The 25,140-nt window shown below is 46.1% G+C and overlaps 1 protein-coding gene and 1 long non-coding RNA gene across 3 annotated transcripts in view; one reads left to right on the top strand and one right to left on the bottom strand.

Moving 5' to 3' along the window:
* Positions 1 to 16,435: 16,435 nt before the first annotated feature.
* Positions 16,436 to 21,171, bottom strand: LOC140615001 (uncharacterized). The gene is made up of 2 exons (XR_012015686.1): positions 21,067 to 21,171; positions 16,436 to 19,119 (listed from the first exon to the last, which is right to left on the bottom strand). It is a non-coding gene; the product is annotated as an uncharacterized lncRNA (long non-coding RNA).
* The window catches only part of IQGAP2 (IQ motif containing GTPase activating protein 2), a 287,229-nt gene continuing 282,025 nt past the window's right edge, over positions 19,937 to 25,140 (top strand). For both annotated transcript variants that reach the window (XM_072794591.1, XM_072794582.1), the window contains exon 1: positions 19,937 to 20,059. The gene's annotated coding sequence lies outside the window, so the exon portion shown is untranslated. The remainder of the gene's footprint in view (positions 20,060 to 25,140) is intronic.

Raw genomic sequence — 25,140 nt, 5'->3', positions numbered from 1 at the left:
AACCAAGAGAATCACCCTCTAGGACCTCTCAGGTTGACTACATTCTCCCTCCAATACAATTTTGTCACCACCACCATCTCTGCCTTTTTTCTCTCCCTTTTTCCTCTTTTCTTTATTTTTTTCTTTATCTTTTTTCTTGTTTTTTATTTTTGGCTTTTTATTTTTACTACTTTGCATTAAAATTTGTTTTTACCTTAGTGGTCCTTTTGTTTTATTTTGTTCTCTTCTTCATTTTCTTTTATTTTCTGGTCTCTGAACTCTTCAGAATCACCTACGGTGGAATTTACTTAGGTAGTGGTTGATATTGACAGCCTGCTCATACAGCCACTCTGCACTGGACAAATGACTAGAAGGAAGAAATCACCACAAAAGAAGAACCAGAAACAGTACTCTCTGCCACAGAGTTATAGAATTTGGATTTCAATATGATGTCAGAAAGCCAATTCAGAAGTATAATTATAAAGCTACTGGTGGCTCTGTAAAAAAGCATAAAGGACTCTAGAGACTTGGTTAGTGCAGAATTGAGATCTAATCAGGCCAAAATTAAAAATAGGTTTAATGAGATGCAATCCAAACTGGATGCTCTAACTGCTAGGGTTAATGAGTGGAAGAGAGTGAGAGACATAGAAGACAAGTTGATGGCAAGGAAGGAAGCTGAGGAGAAAAGAGAAAAACAATTAAGAGCCTATGAGGAAAGGCTAAGGGAAATAAATGACAGCCTCAGAAGGAAGAATATACATATAATTGGGGTTCCAGAAGAGGCTGAAAGAGAGAGAGGACCACAAAGCATATTTGAACAAATCATAGCTGAGAACTTCCCAAATCTGGGGAGGGAAACAGGCATTCAAATCCAGGAGATAGAGAGACACCCCCCCCCAAAAAAAAATCAATAAAAACTGTTCAACAACAAAGCATTTAATAGTGAAACTTGCCAATTCCAAAGATAAAGAGAAAATCTTTAAAGCAGTAAGAGAGAAGAGATCCCTAACTTATATGGGGAGAAATATTAGATTAACAGCAGCCCTCTGCTGAGACCCGGCAGGCCAGAAAGGGCTGGCAGGATATATTCAGGGTCCTAAATTAGAATAACATGCAGCCAAGAATACTCTATCCAGTAAGACTCTCATTCAGAATAGAAGAAGAGATAAAGAGCTTCCAAGATAGGCAGAAACTGAAACAATATCAGTTGTTTCACCAAACCAGCTCTGCAGGAAATATTAAGGGGGACTTTGTAAAAGAAAGAGGAAGCCCAAAGAAACAATCCACAAAAACAGGGATTTAATAGGTAATATGATGAGACTAACTTCATATGTTTCAATAGTAACTCTGAATGTGAATAGGCTAAATGATCCCATCAAAAGACGCAAGGCATTGGACTGGATAAAAAAGCAGGACTCATCTATTTGTGGTCTACAAGATACTAATTTTAGGACACCTCCAGCCTGAAAATAAAAGGTTGGAGAACCATTTTAGCATTCAAATGGTCCTCAAAAGAAAGCAGGGGTAGCAATCCTCCTATCAGATAAATTAACATTTATCCCAAAGACTGTAGTAAGAGATGAAGAGGGACACTATATCATACTTAAAGGATCTATCCAACAAGAGGACCTAACAATCATGAATATTTATGCCTCTAATGTGGGAGCTGCCAAGTATATCAATCAATTAATAACCGAAGTAAAGACATACTTAGATAATAATTAATACACTAATACACAGTGCTTTTTGCAAATGATGGATATTCTAAGCACAACATCACCAAAGAAACAGGGCCTTAAATGATACAGTGGACCAGATGGATTTCTCAGATATTTACAGAACTTTCCATCCCAATGCAACTGAATACACATTCTTCTCAAGTGCACATGGAACTTTCTCCAGAATAGACCACATACTGAGTCACAAATCAGGTCTTAACTGATACCAAAAGATTGGGATTGTCCCCTGGATATTTTCAGACCACAATGCTTTGAAACTAGAACTCAATCACAAGAAGAAATTTGGAAGAAATTCAAACACGTGGAGGTTAAAGAGCATCCTGCTAAAAGATGAATGGGTCAACTTGGAAATTAGAAAATAATTAAAAAGATTCATGGAAACTAATGAAAATGATGATACAACCATTCAAAATCTTTGGGATACAGCAAAAGCGGTCCTAAGAGGGAAATACATCGCAGTACAAGCCTCCCTCAAAAAATTGGAAAAGACAATTTTTCCAATACACAAGCTAACCTTGCACCTAAAGGAACTGGAGAAAGAACAGCAAGTAAAGCCTACACCAAGCAGAAGAAGAGAGATAAAAATTTGAGCAGAACTCAATGAAATAGAGACCAGAAGAATTGTAGGACAGATCAGCAAAACCAGGAGCTGGCTCTCTGAAAGAATTAATAAGATAGATAAACCATTAGCCAGCCTTATTAAAGAGAAAAAGGACTCAAATTAATAAAATCATGAATGAAAGAGGAGAGATCACAATCAATACCAAGGAAATACAAACAATTTTTAAAATGTATTATAAGCAGCTTTATGCCAGCAAATTATACAATCTAGAAGAAATGGACACATTTTTGGAAAACCACAAATTACCAAAACCGGAACAGGAAGAAATAGAAAACCTGAACAGGCTGATAACCAGGGAGGAAATTGAAGCAGTCATCAAAAACCTCCTAAGTCACAAAAGTCCAGGGCCAGATGGCTTCCCAGGGGAATTCTATCAAACGTTTAAAGAAGAAACAATATCTATTCTACTAAAGCTGTTCCAAAGGATAGAAAGGGACGGAATACTTCCAAACTCGTTCTAGGAGGCAGCATCACCTTAATTCCAAAACCAGACACAGAACCCACCAAAAAGGAGAATTATAGACCAATATCCCTGATGAACAGTGATGCAAAAATTCTCAACAAGATACTAGCCAATAGGATCCAACAGTACACTGAGATTATTCACCATGACCAAGTGGGATTTATCCCCAGGATGCAAGGCTGGCTCAACACTTGTAAAGCAATCAACGTGATAGAGCACATCAACAAGAGAAAAAACAGGAACCATATGCTCTCCTCAATAGATGCAGAGAAAGCATGTGACAAAATACAGCATCCATTCCTGATCAAAACTCTTCAGAATGTAGGGATAGAGGGAACATTCCTCAGCATCTTATTTTTTTTTTTTTAGATTTTATTTATTTATTCATGAGAGACACACACAGAGGTGGAGACACAGGCAGAGGGAGAAGCAGGCTCCATGCTGGAAGCCCAACGTGGGACTCAATCCCAGGACCCCAGGATCATGCCCTGAGCCGAAGGCAGATGGCCAACCACTGAGCCACCCAGGCGTCCCATTCTCAAAAGGGAAAACAGAGAGCCTTTCTCCTAAGATCAGGAACACGACAGGGATGTCCACTCTCACCACTGCTATTCACCTTAGTACTAGAAGTCCTAGCCTCAGCAATCAGGCAACAAAAAGAAATAGAAGGCATTCAAATTGGCAAAGAAGAAGTCAAACTCTCCCTCTTTGCAGATGACATGATACTGTACCTATAAAACCCAAAAGACTCCACCCCAAGATTGCTGGAACTCATACAGCAATTCAGCAGTGTGGCAGGATACAAAATCAATGCCCAGAAATCAGTGGCATCTCTATACACTAGCAATGAGACTGAAGAAAGAGAAAGTAAGGAGTCAATCCCATTGACAATTGCACCCAAAAGCATAAGATACCTAGGAATAAACCTAACCAAAGAGGTAAAGGATCTATACCCTAAACACTACAGACCACTTCTGAAAGAAATTGAGGAAGACACAAAGAGATGGAGAAACATTCCACGCTCATGGATTGAAAGAATTAATGCTGTGAAAATGTCAATGCTACCCAGGGCAATTTACAGATTTAATTCAATCCCTATCAAAATACCATGGACTTTCTTCAGAGAGTTGGAACAAATCATCTTAAGATTTGTGTGGAATCAGAAAAGACCCCAAATAGCCAGGGGAATATTGAAAAAGAAAACCAGAGCCAGGGACATCACAATGCCGGATTTCAAGCTGTATTACGAAGTTGTGATCAAGACAGTGTGGCACTGGCACAAAAACAGACACATTGATCAATGGAAGAGAATAGAGAATCCAGAAATGGGCCCCCAACTCTATGGCCAACTAATATTCAACAAAGCAGGAAAGACTAAAGACTATCCACTGGAAAAAGGACAGTCTCTTCAATAAATGTTGCTGGGAAAATTGGACAGCCACATGCAGAGGAATGAAACTAGACCATTCTCTTACACCAGACACAAAGATAAACTCAAAATGAATGAAAGATCTAAATGTGAGACAAGAATCCATCAAAATCCTAGAGGAGAACACAAGAAACAGCCTTTTTGAACTTGGCCACAGCAACTTCTTGCAAGATACATCTAGGAAGGCAAGAGAAACAAAAGCAAAAATGAATTATTGGGACTTCATCAAGATAAAAAGCTTTTGCACAGCAAAATAAACAGTCAACAAAACTAAGAGACAACCTACAGAATGGGAGGAGATATTTGTGAATGACACATCAGATAAAGGGCTAGTTTCCAAGATCTATAAAGAACTTATGAAACTCAACACCAAAGAAACAAACAATCCAATCATGAAATGGGCAAAAGACATGAAGAGAAATCTCACAGAGGAAGACATAGACATGGCCAACAAGCACATGAGAAAATGCTCTGCATCACTGGCCATCAGGGAAATACAAATCAAAGCCACAATGAGATCCCACCTCACACCAGTGAGAAGGGTGAAAATTAACAAGACAGGAAACCACAACTGTTGGAGAGGATGTGGAGAAAGGGGAACCCTCTTGCACTGTTGGTGGGAATGTGAACTGGTGCAGCCACTCTGGAAAACTGTGAGGAGGTTCCTCCAAGAGTTGAAAATAGATCTTCCCTACGACCCAGCAATTGCACTGCTGGGGATTTACCCCAAAGATATAGATGCAGTGAAACGCTGGGACACCTGCACCCCAAAGTTTATAGCAGCAATGTCCACAATAGCCAAACTGTGGAAGGAGCCTCGATGTCCTTTGACAGATGATGGATAAAGTAGATGTGGTCTATGTATACAATGGAATATTCCTCAGCCATCAGAAAGGACGAACACCCACCATTTGCTTCCACGTGGATGGAACTGGAGGGTATTATGCTGAGTGAAGTAAGTCAATAGGAGAAGGACAACCATTATATGGTTTCACTCATACGGGGAATATAAGAAATAGTGAAAGGGAATAAAGGAGAAAGGAGGTAGGGCCTGACGGATGATGGCACAGTGGCCTGAGGGACGTGCGGACTGCCCTACCGCAGAGCTGTAAGTAGCAGTAATTGTTTCTCCTGTCTTGCTCCAGTCAAGGAGCCTCACCAGGAGTGATGGCTTGGCAACTATGGGGGGGGGGGCTGGTGACTCAGGTAATTCTCTGCTTCTGCTGGGAAGTGTGCCTAAGTGGAATTCCTGAATATAGTGGGACCTGTTTGCCTTCTTTACTTTAATTCATTCATTCCCTCACTCATTCATTCAACAAGCACACACGCTTACTCTGTCAACATGTTCTAGATGCTAGAAATAAGACGTAGCTCCTGTCTGGCCAAACTGGGAACATTGTGCAGACGGTAAAACATTGTATATGCCAAATTCAGCAAAACCTTCCCTGACAGATCGAACGTTCTCTTTGTCCTAAAAACTCACAACGCGGAGTTTTGCTAATATTCTCGTTACTACGGTGTTCTGTTTGGTTGACATTTGTTTTCTTATTAATTCTTTCCAAAATCCATGCCTTCTTAAACCAGTGAGACTACGTACGAATTCCTTGACAGCAGAGGTTAGGCTCTTACCAGCCGTTCAGTAAATATGCTGTGATTTCATGCAAATCGTTTCTGACACCCAGTAATTTCCCTATAGAATCAAAATGTTCACACTTACACAAGTCATCAATTTTAGTTTTAAACATCAAGGTGCATGCTCTCAGTTTTTCTATTACATTCTTTTTTCCTGGATCTAAGTCAGCCTGAATCCCCATGTGTAGAGTGATAATCTATGCTGTAACTTGATAGGCAGCTCCGTGAGTCTCCTGTTCCTGCAAACCTAGGGAAATCAGGATGTTTGCCAGGGACCCATTAGCTTTAAGAACTTATTTCCAAACTCTGTCTCCTCTGTCTCTCTCTCTCTTTCGTTCTCTCTCTTGCAGTCCCTCAGATCACAGTGTGATTTTTTCCAAATTCATACAAAACTTCTGGGCTGTGAACAAAGACTAAGGGACTATGAGAAAGGTCATTGTCCCCGCCTGTTGTTCCTTAGGGTTCCCAGGCCCCAGCCATGTGCTTGTTTAAACACAAGACTTGTTAAGTACTTCCTAAAGCTAGAAGTCTGGAGAAGGAGAAAGAAAAGCTGTAGGAAGTAAACCAGCTGCCAGTCTGGTGATCATAGTACAGAACCCATAGAGGGCCAGCCGTAATGGAGGGAATAAGGCAGGGTTTCGGGAGCCCTTTCTCTCCAGGCTGTGGGAACCCATCCCTGTCCTCGGTGTGGCAGCCCTCCAGGCTTGTTTGACCTTGGAGCTGTACCTGCAGGGCAAGTGAGAAGCCATGTGTTCCCCTCAGCAGTGCTTGCTAGTTTGCCAGGAGGCCTGGTGCCCTGCTGGCATCAAAGGGGATTCTGATGGGCTCCTCACTGCTTCATTTCCAGTCCCGGCTGGCCTGGGCTCAGAAAGAGGACCTGAGAGAAGTTCCTTGGAGGGGATTTGAGGAGGCAGATGTGCAGCCGGGGAGCCCTTCTCTCCTTTCCTGAGATGGCTGTGGGGAGGGGTATAACCATTCTACTACCCTACCACCTAATCAGAGTTCTCAAATCTTGGGTGGATCCCATTCTCAGGAAGAGGTGGCACTCCCCACATATCCCTGAAGCCGGCACAACAGCTAGATCTCCTGTACAAAAATCTCTCTCCACCTGGCCTGTCACCTGGTCCAAAATTCATACCACAATACTCTTTCCAGTAGGTCCAGAAAACCCTGTGAGGATGAACAAGTGTCACTTGAGAGAGTAAGATTTGAGCTGTGCATGGATTGGCCGGTAAGACTGTGCAGTGTGTGGATGGCACCTAGAAGACAGCAGGGCTTTGAGAAACAGGGCGGAACTCAGCAGGGCAAAGCCTGAGAACACAGGCGAGTCAGAAAAATCCACAGAACCAGGTTCTTTTTTTTTTTTTTTTTTTTTTTTTTTCAGAACCAGGTTCTTAATAGACATCGGTGATGATAAAAGTAGAGGAGGACAAGGTTGTGAGGCAGGAGCAGGCTGGGCACATAACCCAGGGTGGTAGCAGGGCCCGTGGGCTCTGACTGAATGAGGATCCGTGTCCCATGTAAAGAAGCAGTCGCTAACCACAGCCCACTCACAGCCATTGCTGCTGCAGGAGGATGTGGCTCCCACTGGCTGGCTTTGGGCTTTTTTTTTTTTTTTTTTTTTTTTTTTTTGAGAAGGGAAAAACCACAACCAGCTTCTTTTTATGTATTAGTGACTAATTTAATTACTTACAAACACTGTATGGGCCTGCATAGTACAAGCTAAGTAAAATATCTGTGGGCCTTGTTTGGCTCTAGGAAATAGTGAAATAGTGAAGGAGACTACCCAGTGCCATAGAGGGGGCAGCTGAGACACTGTTCTCCCCAGCTGTAGCGCATAACATAAAGTGATTTCACAGGCCCTTCACAATTGATCAAGCCCACTTAAGCCAAAAGCCAAGTGCAATATTGTCAGCCTCTTTACACTTCAGATCCATGTCTTGATCTTGAAGAAAAAAAAATAGTTCAATCCATTCTTTTGTTTTTTTCTTCCTCTTCCAAGCGCAAAAAGAAAGTTTATAAAAGAAAGAAAGAAAGAAAGAAAGAAAGAAAGAAAGAAAGAAAGAAAGAAAGAAAAGAAAAGAAAAAAGAAAAGAAAAGAAGCTAAATGCAAAGCTTCACCAGGAAAATTTCTCTGTAGAGGTGGCACTTAATTCTAGAGGAGACCTTTGCCTCCCAGTCATTAGTCAGGAATGTTCCAGGTGAATCTCCAAGCCAACAACATTTAGAACTTGGACAAAAGCCCTGAATGACCTTGGCAAGGTTCTTAGTCTATCTGATTCTCTTCTTCTGCTCACTAAGAGAAACTACTGTCAGGCAAAAAAAGCGCAAAACCAAGGATGGCTCATCATCTTCCAGACACTTGTGCCTCAGTCTAGTCCTCCATAAAACTAGTGAAACAGGCCTAAGGCCTTGGAGGGCCAAGGGTCTCTAACAGCCTTCTACATAGAGCACTTCACTCTGTGGAAATTGGGAATGCCTTCTAGCAAGCGTGTGAATTCTTCAAGCTTCGTCCCACCTCCTCCCATGTCGGATTACCTGATGCCCTAGCTGAATGTTGGATGTCCCAGGGACACTTAACTGAATAAAAAGCCTGGTTATTTTACTAAGTGACATAGCAAGGTATATGTATATAAACATAGAAAGACAGGGAATATTACATACATACGAATATCACTTGCACCAAAAGCTGCAAGGGGTACTTGTGCTCCCTTTTCTTTCTTTCTTTCTTTCTTTCTTTCTTTCTTTCTTTCTTTCTTTCTTTCTTTCTTTCTTTCTTTCAAGATTTTATTTACTTATTCATGATAGACACACAGAGAGAGAGAGAGAGAGAGGCACAGACACAGGCAGAGAGAGAAGCAGGCTCCATGCCGGGAGCCTGACATGGGACTTGATCCTGGGACTCCAGGATCACGCCCTGGGCCAAAGGCAGGCACTGAACCACCAAGCCACCCAGGGATCCCTTGTGCTCCCTTTTCTTAAAGGTTCGGAATGTCCTAACCACCCATTTTAGAAATTGCATTGAGGACTCTCATGCTGAATCTCATTAAGTGTTTAGTGTTTGGAACTATCTGCTCATCCTGACGTGGAAGCAAGTTTATTTATTCAGCATAAAAGGAAGTATTTGAACTCACAGAGCGTGATTCTCTGTAACTTTTAAAAGCAGCAAGACTGGACAGGCAACTTTTAGGACAATAAGACATATTTCTCTGTTCTGAATACACCTTGCTACCTTAACGAGACAATTTTAGCTGTGTAGAAGCTCAAGGTGAAAAAGGACATGAGTTTTAGTAAATATAGATCATACACTTAGATGATAAAAATGAGCTTTTTTTTTTTTTTTTTTTTTTTTTCAAATTCCCTTCTATTTGCCTTCTTCATTCAGTTTTTAGTTTTGGACCACTCTTGTGTGAGACTAAACATGTAAACAAAGTTTTTGAGAATATCACATTATCGCCCGGGGTGAATAAGAATGACTTTCCCATCCCACCTTTATTACTCGACCTATGCTATTTGGACCCAGTTGACCTCTTGGAATGACAGAGTCATGTAAAAATTAGGGGAAGAGCAAAGTGGAGCTGTAAGCTGCCGCAGCGCACAGCGCGTGGTTTATATTCCTTTCTACCCCTCCTCAACATTTAGCATAGCTTCCTGCATAAAGGAGGCATCGGAAACCTTGTTGAATATGCAGAAGGACGAACCAGTGGAAAGTCCAGCAGCTGCTAAAGCAGGCGGTGCCTGAGAATGAGACCGGAACCGAAGGCAGGCTGAGCCCCCCTCCCCGCTGCGGGCGAGGGCACGCCCTTCCTTCCTGCAGCGCCCCAGGGCGCTGGTCCGGGTGCCGGTGGCCCGGAGCTCCTGTGCCACATACCTTCTCCAAGACACTTTCTCCCTGGTCCCAGCTCAGCTCTCCTGCCTCCTCCATTCCAAGAAGCCAGCCTATTCTCTTCAAGCCCCTCCTGCCTTCTTCCTGTCTCCCAAGTGATCATTTTCAACTCCCACTCTGGATGCTTCTCTGATACTTACAGCCTTGCTCAGTCATTTGGTAGCTATCAGTAAGGAGCAACATGGCACAGAGAATTCCATGGAAACTCTCTTCTTTTAAGCCAGGGAGTGGAAATCAGCATCACACTCTGCCCCCAGACAGTGTTTTATTAAGTTACCCTTGGCTCAATGCCTCCCAAGATCCCCAGGATTTTTCTTATTCTGTTCTTAGGCCTGACCTGCCCTTCTTCTACCTTTCTTTACGTGGCTTCTGTTTTTCCTGGGCCTTATCTTTTGCCCTGGCCCCTAGACAGCGGAGTGATTAGAATGTGCTGATGGAATTTTGCCCCTTGCTGTGATTCCTGGAGCTAGAGCCTCTGCAGTATGACTCACTGCTTCAGCAGGGTTTGTCTCTCACTGGAGTCATGCTCACCGTGTGGTCCTGTCCATGATGGGCAGCTCTTGGGAAAGACAAATCCATAATCTTGTTTGCTTCCTTTTGCTTCCTCTTTCTGGAAGTTGAACAGGTTGGCTGGTTGGAAGGAATAGCCTTGCATTGAGAACATGTAAGTGACCTTCCAAGGGCCTCCAAGGTGTTTCTCCTTCTCAAAAATGTCAGTTACCCCTCTTTCTGGATTTCATTCACATGTTACGTACAATTCTGCTCTGCAGCTGCTCTGCTCTTTTCTAGATGGGAGATATTGTAGTGCAGGTTGTCACTTTACGTGAAGGTCATCTACCAAGGTTTAGCTCTCTGCTGCAACCAGATTCTGCTTGAACATTGGCCCTCCACCAGATATGAGGTGTTACTGAATTTCTCCTCCACAACAAGGCTTGTTGGCATCAAAGAGCCAGGGAGAGGCAAGAAAGTGATTTTAGAACCCCAGTTTGAGGGTGTACCAAGAAATTCATTTTGAAGAGGACTAAAATTTGTTCATCATTCGTTTATTTGATGAATATTCATTGGGTCTCTATTATATGCAAGGCACTGAGTTTACAAGCATGAATAAAACTAGAAAGCAGCTAAACCAGAAGAGATGATTTGTTAAGCACTCCAAGACATGGAGACCCAAGAACTCTTTGAGGAAGAAATGACAATTTTTCAGAAATAGTAATTTTATATATTATCTCTTCTTCTACCTTTTCCCTTAAAAAAAAAGTCCTAAAATAGGACTCTTTTATCAATGAAACCTGACAGAAGCATCATGGGAGAAGAATCAATGCCCATTTGGTGTAAGATTACACAGGAGGAGGGGTGGGCAAGTGTGACCTCTTCTATTTGTGGCCCTTGGACACTAGATACTGGGGATTTTCAAAAAAGATTAATTGATTGTTTTAAAAGATTTTATTTATTTATTTGAGAGAGAGAGAGCAGGGGTGGGGGCAGAGGGAGAAGGAGAAGCATACACTTGCTTAGCAGGGAGCCTGACAGGAAGCTTAATCCCAGCACCCTGGGGTCATGACATGAGGCGAAGGCAGGCACTTAACCAACTGAGTCACCTAGGTGCCCCAAGATTTATTTACTTATTTGAGAAAGAGAGGGAGCACACTACCAGGGTGCCAGAGGGTGAGAGTAGGCAGAGGGGGAGGAAAAGAAGATTTCCATTGAGCTGGGAGCCTGAAGCAGGGCTCTACTCAGGGCTAGCCACAGGGCTCAAGCTCACAATCCTGAGATCCTGACCTGAGCCTAAAGCAAGAGTCGGATGCTCCACTGACTGTGCCACCTAGGGCCCCTGATTCTGGAAATTTTTTAAGGGACTGAGCAACTTAATTAAGGGAAGTAAACATGAGTGGAATTCCAAAACCTAATTTTTGAGACCAAGAACTATAAGACCCTAACAGATAAGATACGCAGTGTTAGCTAAATTCTATTTAAATTTTATTACCATGGAGATGCACTAGCTTAAATAGAAGAACTAGAAAAAAAATTAATGCTAAAATAGAATGAAGAATGGGAAAATCATTTAAGATTAAAAAGTTATTTGTAGGGGATCCCTGGGTGGCTCAGTGGTTTAGCGTCTGACATTGGCTCGGGGCATAAACCTGGAGTTCTGGGATCAAGTCCCACATCGGGCTCCCTATGGGAAGCCTACTTCTCCCTCTGCCTGTGTCTCTGCCTTTCTCTCTCTGTGTCTCTCATGAATAAATAAATAAAATCTTTAAAAAAAAGTTATTTGTAGGGATCCCTGGGTGGCGCAGCGGTTTGGCGCCTGCCTTTGGCCCAGGGCGCGATCCTGGAGACCCGGGATCGAATCCCACGTCGGGCTCCCGGTGCATGGAGCCTGCTTCTCCCTCTGCCTCTCTCTCTCTCTCTCTCTCTCTCTCTCTCTCACTGCGTGCCTATCATAAAAAAAAAAAAAGTTATTTGTAAATGTGTTTACAAGAAAAATTTTTAGTGTAAAAATCAAAAATAAAATCAAAATGAGCTCAGGTCCATTGGAAGTTTGGCATTCTAGATACATCTATGATGATCTTGAAAAGGAATCACATGTGAATTGGGCACAGATTTCAAAATGTTGGTCAAAGGTTTTTTTGCCAAAGGAAGAAGACTCCACCCAATGAAGGAATCCTCTCTGTAGGATTTCCAGCTAAATGCTTTCTTTTTCAAAGAGCATCTCATCCAATTTCAATGAAGTATTCTTTTAAACCTCAAGTTTATTCTAATTAACATCTTTTCTGAGAAGATATAAACTCCAGACATTTAGAAGAACTTGACCTACAACTTTTTAAAGGACATTGAAAATTAACATCGTAGTTTGAAAAAGATAAATTCCTAACTCTTTTCTATTTTGTTTAACTTTACCTCCTGGAATGTTCTCGGTTCACTCAAGAGAATGTAGAATTCACTCTCAGAGTGAAAGCCAATTTAAGTTCATTTAAAAATAATTTGGGCGCCTGGGTGGCTTAGTTGGTTGGATGTCCGACTCTTGATTTTGGCTCCGGTTGTGATCTCGAGGTCTTGAGATCGAGCCCCTCATGGGCTCTGCTCTCAGTGTGGAGTCTGCTTAAACTCTCCCTCCTCCTCCCTCCCTGCCCTCCTCCTGCATACTTAGGTGCGCTCTCTCTCTCTCAAATAAATACATCCTTTTAAAATTTTTTGATAAAGGAATTTAGAGGAGGAAATAGCTAAATTGAAAGAAGGAGAAAGTCAACACAGCAATAGCCATTGGAACAGCCCAGGTAAGAGCCTGAACATGAGTGGCAGTGGTGAGGATGAGAGCAAAGAAGAAAGAAGAGATGTTAACAGACACGAGAGATCTTCACAAAGAGCCACCAGTCTCAGTGAGGGATTGGATGCTGAGGAAGGATTCTAGAGGAACCAAAAAAGATGGAGGTTTTGAATCTAAGTGACTGAAAATGTTTGTATTAACATTTAACTCATTAACAAAGAGTGTCAAACAGAGGAAAGACCCATGAGTAACTGGGGAAGGGGTTGAGGTAGAATTGGTTGACTCTGAGTTTTTTTATGTGTTGAGGTGATGGTTTTACTTACAGTATGGCAAAAGGCAGGCATTGATGCCGTCTGCCTTCCTTGCAGTGGTGTTCCTTGGTTCGCTATTGACTTTTACGCTTGGCCTCAGGCTGACCAGATCCAGATGTGAAATTAACTCTTAGCAAGCCGAGTGGCTGAGCTTTAGCAGCTGGCTAGCTACAAAACACAAAACACAACAAAGTAAACTGGAGAGGCTTTAAAACCAAGGGGACACCTTCAGAATGTTTAAGCAGTACTTTGTGATAAAGTGTGGCAATATCTACTTAGACAATGGACCAATCAAATGGTCGACTTTCCACCCATTCATGAAGTGAACAGTTATCCTTTGTGAGCCTTGACAGGAGGACCAGGAACCCACTGCTCAATCTCCAAGTGGAAAAGCAGTCATCAGGAGTGGGCTCAGCAGCCCCTTAGGGAGCAGCTGAGTTTGGGGTGGAAACTATAACTCCAGCACCAGATGAGTAGCACCTTGCTAGAAAGATGTGCATGTTTGCATATTCAAATTGCCCCTGTCGGGACACCTGGGTGGCTCAGCAGTTGAGCGTCTGCCTTTGGCCCAGGGGGTGATCCTGGAGTCCCGGGATCGAGTCCCACATCGGGCTCCCTGCATGGAGCCTGCTTCTCCCTCTGCCTATATCTCTGCCTCTCTCTCTGTGTCACTCATGAATAAATAAATAAAATCTTTAACAAAACAAACAAAAACCAAATTGCCCCTGTAAATATCTCAATGAAGCTTTGTTTTGAAATAATATAGGTTTGCCTGAATCAAGAAAAGTAAATGAATCTGAACTTCTAAAAGCTGGTACACCAATATTCTAAGACATTATATCTGTTTTGACTATGTTAACAGATGCATATTTCTCTTAAAAAATTTTTGAAAAGCATTCCAAACATAGAGAAAGATATAGAGGATAAAATACCAAATACTTATGTATGTACCACCTGGATACAACAAATGCCATATTTACTTCAGTTTTTTTTTATGAAGGAAATGAAATGCTATAGAATTTGATGTTCCTTGTCTACCTTCTCAGCTTCCTTTTCTTCCCCAGTTTCTCATCTCAGAGGTTATTCTGAAATTGGCATGTTCTTCCTTTGCATGTTTTTATACTTTTGCTGCATGCAAATGTCCTAGTATGTATCATGTAATATTATTTTGTATGTTCATAATTGTACACAAATGGCATCACATAGTATTTTTTAAGCTATCATATTTTTATATATCACAATGTATTTTTCCATTCTGCCACATAAGGACATTTAGGCTGTTCCCAGTTTTTCCTGGAATGAACATCCTTGTTTACCTGAATGTGGGAGCTTCTCTAGAGGATCTTAGTAGATGTGGAATTACTGAATTTCAGGAATTGTACACCGTAACTAGAGATGGCCAAGTCACTCCTCTAAATGATTGCTCAAAGTACCCCCCTCCCAACACTGCATAAGCATTCCTAATATTCCATACTAATTAAACATGCTAATATTTGTCAACCTAGTGAGTGTTATAATTTTTCATTCCCTGATGAAGAGTGTAGCTTCTTCTGAAATTTCTAAGCTCTTCTAAGTCAGCTCAAAGTTTGTTTGCCTCTCATCAACCAATTAAGACAAAGTGTTCCAGAAGGAAAGTATAAGAGTCAGAGAAAATTGAAGTGAGGACTAAGAACTTCTACCAAAGGTAGATCGGAGATTAAGGTAAAAACATACTTTATGTTACGGTCAGAGGGAAAGCATGAACAATTTTTAAAAATCATTTTGCTGAGCAACTTTCAGACTTATCTAATTTTTTTAAAAAAAGATTTTATTTGTTTATGAGAGACACAGAGAGAGAGGCAGAGACACAGGCAGAGGGAGAAGCAGGCTCCATGCAGGGAGTCTGACGTGGGACTCAATCCCAGGTCTCCAGGATCACGCCATGGGCCAAAGGCAGCACTAAACCTCTGAGCCACCCAGGCTGCCTGACCTTATCTAGTAAATACGTATAAAACCAACAGAGGAAAAAAAAAAAAAAACCCAACAGAGAACTGCAAAGGATTATCAGTAAAATTATAATCAAAATTAGTGGCTGGACACAAACTGGACCCCAGGTCTCTAGGTCTTTGTGATGGCATATACATGATGATAACTTGGGGGCATTTGTCGAAGGTTCTAGAACGTTCACCTGGGAGAAGGAAACGTGTTTAGTAGAAGGTGAGCATGTTGAAATTTGTCGTTCAATTTGTTAGTCTAAAGAATGGGAGATTGGCTTCTGTGCAGTGGTGGTGGGGAGGTAGTTTAGACTCAAACCCAGTGCTGCCCCTTACCACTATGAGGCTCTCCAAGTCTCAGTTTCTTCAGAATTTCTACAAGATTGAAAATAACGAGTATCGGGATGCCTGGGTGGCTCAGCGGTTGAGCATCTGCCTTTGGCTCAGGGTCTGATCCTGGGGTCCTGGGATTGAGTCCCATACCAGGCTCCTTGTGATCAAGGAGCTCCACATCAGGAGCCTGCTTCTCCCTCTGCCTGTGACTCTGCCTCTTTCTCCAAGTCTCTCATGAATAAATAAATAAAATCTTAAAAAAAAAAAAAAAGGCAAGAATAACTATTTCTAGAATACTGCCTGGTACACATAAGTATTTAGCAAAGTTGTGATTGTATCAAAATAATTGAGCAGCCACTACATTCCAGGCATTGCTGTAAGTCCTGGGCACACAGCAGTGAACATCAGATCAAGTTCTACCTGTCAAGAAGCTCACATTCTGGGACAATGAACAAATAATCCGCTCTGTGGAATGTTAGATGATAAATGCAGCTGAGAAAATTAATGTGGTGTAAAAGGGATAGAAATGGAAGGGAGTCACCCAGAATCAATGTTGCTTTCTCCTCCTGCTCATTGCCAGGCTGCCCTGGGAATCATCTTCTGAGTCACTGGAGTTCTAACTTTCTTGAACTGTGAAATGGGAAATAATAATGGAATTGTGTGTGGTTTTATTTACCTGCTAAAATTAGACTTTTCCAAAGTTTGATTTGTTTAGAACTTTAAGGCAAAGAGAAAAATGCAAGATTGCTTACTGATTTAGCATTAACAAAATAGTTGAAAGTTGTCCAAAATCATACAGATTTTAGTGGAGTAAAAAAATGACTTTAATGGAAAAAGAAGTATATGTAAACAAATATATGTATAGTACAAAAAGCAGTGCACGTAGACTCTCAGGAGGTGTGGAATGAAGTGCAGGCTCTGTTCTTCCATAGCCAAGGAGTCACACAACCTCTCTGTGCTGCTCAGCCTTGTCCATACAATGATGCTACGAGGCCATCAGTCCTACAGTTATTTAATCCCCTGATAATACTATTCCTTTTTTTTTTTTTTTGAGAACTGAAACACTTATGGTTGCATTTATTTGTTCCGATTTTTTTTTTTTTAACTCTGATGTTGGACTGTAACAATTTCCTTTTTAGCTATAGAAGTCTCCCTTGGAAAGAAGTGCAGTTCCTGCTCTGCCATTTGCTTTTTCTGGGACAGAGAATGGGTTAGAAAATCTTAACAACTCAAGGGCTCCCAGAACTTGCAAAAAGCTTTGAATCATTTCTTTCTTGTCATTGCTTCATGCTTCACTTCCTTGGGTGATACTATGAAAGCACATTGCTCACTATTCTGGTAATATTAAAATGATCAATAAAATGATACTGGAAAATCACCAAATTATTTCAAAGGTGAATGGAATGTTAGAATTGCAAGCCAAGATTTTTACTTAAATATACTTTTTAAATCCTGTTTGATGCTCTTGATATAATTAATCTGTTATAGTTATAAAAACAAAGTTGCACTTTTTTCCAGACACCTTCATGCTCATTTCATTCAAGAGGTAACTCTTAGAAAACCATCTTTTAAAAACAATGTTGCTTCAAAATTGTTTTACTGTGTCTAGTTTTTCAATGTCATCTTTTGTTTCACATTAAAGAAAAAAACTCTTGCTTTATTAAAAAAAGACTTTTTAGTAGATGGCTTCAGTTTTTGTTTTTAATATTCTTGCAAGCACAATCACATGGCAAAGTACGTTGGCACATTGCCTTGTATTTATTTGACTCCCTCTCCAATGTCAAATAGTTCAGAATTCTGCAAATAAGTTTGTTTTCTGAGGTTCTGCAGAGAAGTGATCTGAGAGCTAGTACTCTTACCCAGTGAATGCAGACTGAAATCCCAAAGATGGATTCCAGCACTTAAAAAAAAAAAAAAAAACCCAGAAGCATTTGCTTTTAGTTTCTTTGTAGTGTTAAGTTCTCTATGGAAGCATTAGTCATGACAGTTTGAAACCACCCCAGAGCCCCCAAAGAAGAGCTGACCAGCTAGCGCATGAACTTAGAACGACTTTCCTGCAGAGCATCTGTTTATGCTTTAACCTTTACTTTCTACCATTAACAGATATTTACTTATTACAATCTGTGACATCTATGGAAATGTTGATGGCACCAACTTATTTGTATTAGAATGTCCCCTCTATCACTTATTGGTGTGGACGTCATGGAAGCTCTCTTCTTGTCTACTCCTGCCACAGCCGCTTCTCTAATCTACCTCATAACCTGCTGCAAGATTTACCTTCCCTGAACTCCCTTTCATCATGCAGCTCCCATACCCAGAACTTTAAGGGCTTTCATATGCCCCCGTGATGACATCCAGTCCCCTTAGCCTGACCTCAGTGTCCTCCATGATCTGATACCAGCTCGAGCGCCCACCCTCACCTACCTCACCCAAACTCATGCCCCACCCCTTGTCCTTTGTCCTTGCCGGTCTTCCTGGGGCGGACATCGTGCATCCAACTCTCACCCACTTTTCAAGGTCTACCTCAGGGCACACTTTCAAATCCCTTTGCCTTCCTTGACCATTCTAAGTTTACGATTTCCCTCTCATCTCTAAATAGGTAAAACACACACTTTGTGGGGTCTTAAATCTTCCACTGACAGTGAACACGGTTATGTGCGAGAGCTTTACAGTCCAGTACTTTATACATGGAATCATAGAGATGGAATGAACTTTAGATTATGCTCCAATCCAGCATCTTCCAAAGCGTAGAAAACTCTCCCTGAACATGCTCCTCCTCCAGGTGAACACCGACGGGCAGGGTGCTCTAACTTAAAATGTGGCTGTTTCACTTTGGAATTGCTCTTTTAATTAGAGGCATCTGCTCTTTAGGGAAGAAAACCCCCACACATCCCATCCCGATCAGGGGAGAATCTAATGGCTCTCGAAAAGAAAGAAAAGAAAAAAAAGAGAGGAGTGGTTGAGAATCGCCTCTCCGGCCTGTCTGGGTGGGATGTCCCTGGGGCCAAGCCAACCGCCTCGTGCCTACCCTCTATTGAAGCGCTCTTGCAGGGGCCGCAGGTCTGCGGGTCAGCTTCCCCCGCAGCTGGTTAGACATGCCACTTCCCGAGCACCCCCGAGGAACTGGAACCTCTGAGGGTGGGGCCCTCGGGGCTGAGCTTCAAGGGCCGCACCCCCCCCCTCCCGCCGTGAGACGGGAGCCCCCCGGCCCGTCTTTGCGTGCTTCAGGAGGGTCACGATGCACTCTCTCCAGTTAGAGTCTCACACGCTGCCGCAATTACTTTGTTTTGCCAGCACGTGGTCACCGACGCCTCTGACAGTCCCCAAACAGGTGAGGCATGGGTTTAAAACAGTCCCCCAGGGGCAGCCCCGGCCTGCAGCCCTGGGCGTGATCCTGGAGTCTCAGGATCGAGTCCCACGTCCGGCTCCCTGCATGGATCCTGCTTCTCCCTCTGCCTGTGTCTCTGCCTCTCTCTCTGCCTCTCTATGAATAAATAAATAAAATATTAAAAAAATAAAAAAATAAAACGGTCCCCCAGACCTCCTGCGGTGCTCGCCCTGGGGGAGCCCTGGAGAGCCCGCGCCGGCCACCGCGACCGCGTTAGGAAAGCCCTTCCAAGGGGGCCTCGGGCCGTTTAGTGCCCTCCGGGCTCGGCCGGGACTGGCTGCGCTGGGAGCCCGCCTGGGAGAGGGTCCCCGGGGGCGGCGGGGGGCGCTGCTCCTCTTGCTCTCCCGACACTCGCGCACTCCCCGTTTGTCATGAACGGGGAGCCCTGTATTTTGTAGACAAAGAGTCGCAGAAGCAACTTTCGAAGTTAAAGCAAAAGAAGAAAGGAAAGAAAGGAGGAAAGGAAGGAAGGAAGAAGGCACGGCGCCACCTCCCCGGGGCGCAGAGAAGCGCGCCCGCGTCTCCCGCGCTTTCCCGCTCTGCCCCACGTGGGCTCACTCCACCCTCGGAACTCTCCAGAAGCCCGCGGCCGGCCGCAGCGCCCCCGCCCCGCAGCGCCCCCCCAGCCCCCCGCCCCGCAGCGCCCCCCGCAGCGCCCCCGCCCCTCGCTCCGCCCGCCCCCCGCTCCGCCCGGCCGGGAAGGGGCGGGCCCTCGGCTCCCGCGCGGCGCCCGGCTCGCGGTAGGGGTCGCTGCTGCGCGGCGCGCTCCCGGGGGATAACGGGGCCCGGCGGCAGGAGAGCGGAGACCTGCCCGGGACGCGGAGCTCGCTCGTCGGCGTCGGCGCGGCGGCTGCGGGAGCGGACCCGGGAGCGGACCCGGGAGCGCCGGAGCCCATGTCGCTGCGGCCGGGGCAGGGCGGCGACCGGCCGGACACGAGCGCGCCCGCGGGCCCGGAGCCCGCCAGCCTGGCCGGCGAGGGGAGCCGCGGGGGGCGCGCCCCGGAGCCGCCGGCCCTGCAGAGACCCCGTTATGGCTGTAAGTACCCGCGGCCTCGGGGAGCGCTCCCGGGGCGCCCCTCCCCGGGGGCCGCGCTGGGGGACCGGGGGCCGGGCGCGGGCGGCGGGCGGGCAGCGGCTGCGCGCTGGCGAAGTTCGCAGCCGAAGTTGCAGGAGGCGGCGACCGCGTCCTCCCGCCCCGCGAGCCTGATGCGCAGCGGGGGCCCCGGCCTCCCCGGGGAGCCCGGGGGCCGCGGACCGCGGGCCAGGTGGGGCTTAGGGCCCTCAGGTGAGGAGCCCTCGGAGCCCCGGGCCGCTACCGCCTGGGGCCGGGGGGTGGCGTGAGCGGCCCGAGCCTTCCCGCTCCCAGGGAAAGTTGGTCTGCGCTGCTACAGGTGGGCAGGGCCAGCGCCCCGCGGCCCCGCGGCCCCGCGCCCGCGTCCCGGAGGGCGGGAGGCCCCCACCCCGCGCTCCCTCGCGCCCCCGAGGGCAGGCCCCCGCCCCGTGCCTCCCCAGGGCAGGCGGCCCTCACCCCGCACCCCCCCAGGGCAGGAGGCCCCCACCCCGCGCCCCCGTGCCCCCCGCGCCCCCCCCACGTCCCGGAGGGCAGGCGGCCCCCACCCCGTGCCCCCCCGAGGGCAGGCGGCCCCCGCACCGCGCCCCCCCAGGGCAGGCGGCCCCCGCACCGCGCCCCCCCCGAGGGCAGGAGGCCCCCACTCCGCGCCCCCCCAGGGCAGGCGGCCTCCACCCCGCGCCGCCCCGAGGGCAGGAGGCCCCCACTCCGCGCCCCCCCAGGGCAGGCGGCCCCCGCACCGCGCCCCCCCCCCGAGGGCAGGAGGCCCCCGCACCGCGCCCCCCCAGGGCAGGCGGCCTCCACCCCGCGCCGCCCCGAGGGCAGGCGGCCCCCACTCCGCACCCCCCCCAGGGCAGGAGGCCCCTACCCCGTCCCCGCCTCGGGCAGGCGGCCCCCTCTCCGCCCCCCCCCCAGGGCAGGCGTCCCTCCCGCCCCCTCCTCCCCAGGGCAGGAGGCCCCCGCCCCGCCTGCACCTGAGCGGGAGGCGGGCCCCGCCGCGGTGCCTCCTCCCCGGGCGCTGCTGTCCCTCTGCCGCCCTGCGACCCTGCGGCGGCCGCCCTGGCGAGGCCCCGGAGCCCGCGGAGCCCGCGTGACCCGCGTCGGGGTGTCCGCCGTGAGCAGCCCCGGGGCCGCTCGGAAAGGGGGGGGCAGATTAGCCGCAACCACGTGTCTGCGTGCTCAGAGTCCATAGTCTTCGCTAAACTTGTGCCAGGAAGTGTTTCCTTTAAAACAAACAACGGCGGCGCTGGGTCTGCGCGGGCGGCGGTCCGGGGCTGCTGGCTGTTCTGCCCGCGGGCTCGTGCGGCGACGGCGGGGGCACCTGCGAGGCCTGGGCCGCGAGGCCGGCGGGCCGAGCCCGGGACGGGGAGCGGGTTCTGCAGTGCGGCCCTGGGTGCCAGGCAGCGGGGAAGAAGCCCGAGGAGCCAGATGCAGCCTCCGCGCGGTGCGGGGCGGGGATGGCGGTGGCGGCCCCCAGCGGGCCCGGGACCCAGGGCTTGGCAGCCTTCACTGCACTTGGGGGAACCTCGCAGGCCGCGGTCACTGCTGTGGACCTCAGGTCGGGGACAGTCTCCTCCATGTGACGAGCTCCCGAACAGTGGCAGCTGGCTTCATTGTGCCGGGTTATACGATGACCGCAGAGTCTGGAAAGGAGGCAAATACACACCAGAAAACCCCCCAGTTTTTTTTTTTTTTTTTTTTTTTTTTTTAATGATAGTCACAGAGAGAGAGAGAGAGGCAGACTGGCAGAGGGAGAAGCAGGCCCCATGCACCGGGAGCCCGACGTGGGACTTGATCCTGGGTCTCCAGGATCGCGCCCTGGGCCGCTGCGCCACCCAGGGATCCCACCCCCCAGCTTTTGATACATTTTAAAGCCGATGTATTTGGTGGATCATTTCTCACTGATTCAATGTGCTGTGCAGAAGTTGCAGTGAATGGGGACGGCTGGGCGGCCCAGGGCCTGATTCCGGTTGGGGGATCCAGTCCCATGTGTCCATCCCCCCCCCCCCCCCAGAGCCTCTCTCTGTGTCTCTCACGAATAGGTAAATAAATCTTAAAAAAAAAAAAGTTGTAGTGAATGAGGAGGAGTAATGCAGCATCTTTACATGCAGACACAGATGGATTTGTGATGTTTGTTTGATTTTCTGTCAAATGTACCTGTGGATTTAGCACACCCCAGAAGCAGCAGCCAAGGAGGTTCTATCCAACCTACAACCACGAAGAACACTCCACATTGCCACTTTTTCTGGAAATGATTGTCCAACTTTTCTCACAACTTTGGTGTAATGGAGTGGTGTGCCTGCTTGTTGGAATCACTCCCATTTGCGTCTTGCCAGCTCACAAAGTGCTGACATTCTTTGGTCATTGAGTAGAAGAAAAGTGTTTGATAGTTTCCAGATTTTATGGTCACCCTAAAATATTAAGGCTTTAATAAAGGAGACTGTTAAGTCCTTAAAATGAACTTTTTTGTAATTTTGCTACCAGGTTCATAGTTTTTTGAAGAATCTAGTCGAATACACTTTAGTATTTAGTGTTACTCAGTGTCCGGTAATACACGTTATTCATGCAAATGGAGACTGTATGATGTATTACAATACATAATTTCTTTTTTCTAAGGTTTTATTTATTCAAGACAGACGGCGGCGGGTGGGGGGGGGAGGCAGAGACACAGGCAGAGGGAGAAGCAGGCTCCATGCAGGGAGCCCCATGTGGGACTCGATCCCAGGACCCCAGGATCACACCTTGAGCTGAAGGCAGACACTCAACCACTGAGCCACCGGGTGTCCCTATAATACATAATTTCTGGTAGTGGTTTGATTTTTGGGCTCCTGTCCACACAACACTGCAAATAGTGCTGTGAGCTCTTCACAGGAAGTCTGGGGAAGGAAAATGTAGTGTCCTCGCCCTGTCGATTATAGAATTTTACTGTTTCTTCTCTGGGTTTAGCGAGTAGAGGCTCCATAAAACCCTGAACTATACCAAACAGGTTTTATCCCTGACACTTAACAGTAAGCAAAGCCCCAGTACGTTCCCTCTACATGGTTATTTCAGTTCTAGTACTGTACATTCTAAGTAAAAGGTATTTGAGACTGGACTTTGAAACAACTTTTTAGTAGTTGGTATTAACTGTCACACTTGTTTTAGGCCTGGTCCTGCCATCTCTCCTTCCCTTGAAATGTCGTTTGATTCAGTAATTCTTGGACAAAGTAAATTCACTGAGCTCGGGGCTGTCACAGTGTCTCTCTTCTCCACCAGGCTGGGTGTCTGTAAAATACTACATAGTAAGTTGTACTTGAGGGATTTCTCAGAGTTCTCCATGAAGGCATCCTTCTCGGATTTCTGACATGAGACGTTACTGAAGTCTTCCTGTTTGGCACACTGGAGCACTGAATTAAAATTAAATGGATCATTTTCTATTTAATCCCCACTTTTTCCATTTTTGGCTGCATTCTCCTGCAACCTATGAAATTACTTTGTGTCCTGTTACTGTAGGACAAAGTCGAAATAGCTCATTCAGTCCTGCAGGGAATACGAGGCAAGAGGTAAAGCTGGAAATCGTTTTACTCCATCAACAGCGGGGAGGGGTCGAGGGAGGAGGAGAAGCAGACTGCCCCCTGAGCACAGAGCCAGATGCCAGGCTAAACCCCAGGACCCTGAGATCATGACCTGAGCCAAAGTCAGATGCTTAACCGACTGAGCCACCCAGGCGCCCCAAAACCAAACTTAAATGACACTTATGCTTGGGCATGATTTGCAAATAATTTTTGTGCTGTTGTAACGAACTATGATGAATTAGCGAAAATAATGCTCAAAACAGTTGCCACCATGATCTGTCAAGTTTTCCTGTGGTTTCTTGCGAGTTAATACTACAGATGGTAAAAGGGGAGCTTTATGACTAGACTTAGAAGATCTCGCTGAGAACTGATAATTTAGTCAACATTTAAGTGCCTACTGTGGGTAGTAATCAATGTGCTTTTGGCAAGCACTGCCGTTTTCTACCCTCTGCAAAACTTCTTTTCTCTCAAGAGAAGCATTGTAGAACTAATGGCAATCAACGTTTCACTGTTTTTTCTTAAAATCCAGCATGGGCCATAGCAGAAGGGATGTGTGTGTGTGTGTGTGTGTGTGTGTGTGTGTGTTGAGGGCAGGGGATGGGAGGCTGTCCTGGCTGATGCTGTTTGTTTTTTTGTTGTTTTGTTTTGTTTTGTTTTGGATAATGCTCTTGTTCGAATGGTGAGATTTCCAAATCTCTTGGTGACTGGAGTAGAAGTTAAACCTCTTTTTTTTTTTTTTTTTTTTTAAGATTTCATTTATTTATTCATGACAGATACAGAGAAAGAGAGAGGCAGAGACACAGGCAGAGGGAGAAGCAGGCTCCATGCAGGGAGCCCGACGTGGGACTCGGTCCCGGGACCCCAGGATCATGCCCTGGGCTGAAGGCAGGCGCTGAACCGCTGAGCTACCCAGGGACCCCCCCCTAAGTTAAACCTCTTAACCCTTTCTCAGTATTAATCTGAGAAGAAATATAGGTTGTTACATCTGTCTAGTGCTTCTTGGCTTCTCCATTGTGTCGGTGTTTTCATGCGAATTTAAAAGTTTCAAGATATCTGCTATGTTGCCTCCTGATGCTGTCATTAGTAGACAAAAAGGTTGTTCCCTCATGTACTATTATTTTGAGGTTTTCAAAAGGATCTTCAAGGCCAACAGCTCAAGGGTTATTGTAGTATGCCTTTAACTGTAATTACACATGTTGTTAGCCAAAATGACTTGTTTGGGAGAGTTTAAGCTTGTAATACCAAGTTTGTTTCAGAATTGAGTATCAGGGTGTTAGCTAACTCCTTTTTTCTCTAGAGAACCATTGGTTTGCTGTTGCCCCTTACCCTCCCTCTACGCAAGCTTTTTAACAGTTCATTTCATTTAAAAGTCTAGTGTGCAAACAGACCTAATGCATCAAGCCTTCATGGTGACCAAAGGAGAAACAAAGGCCGCTCATCTTCTGATGTGATGGTCAGTTGTGGTCCTACAGGGTGGGCAGTTCAGCCTGGGAA

This window comes from Canis lupus, chromosome 2 (genome assembly GCF_048164855.1).
Source record: "Canis lupus baileyi chromosome 2, mCanLup2.hap1, whole genome shotgun sequence".
In the NCBI taxonomy this organism is placed as follows: Eukaryota; Metazoa; Chordata; class Mammalia; order Carnivora; family Canidae; genus Canis; species Canis lupus.
This window is presented reverse-complemented; position numbering and strand designations above follow the sequence as displayed.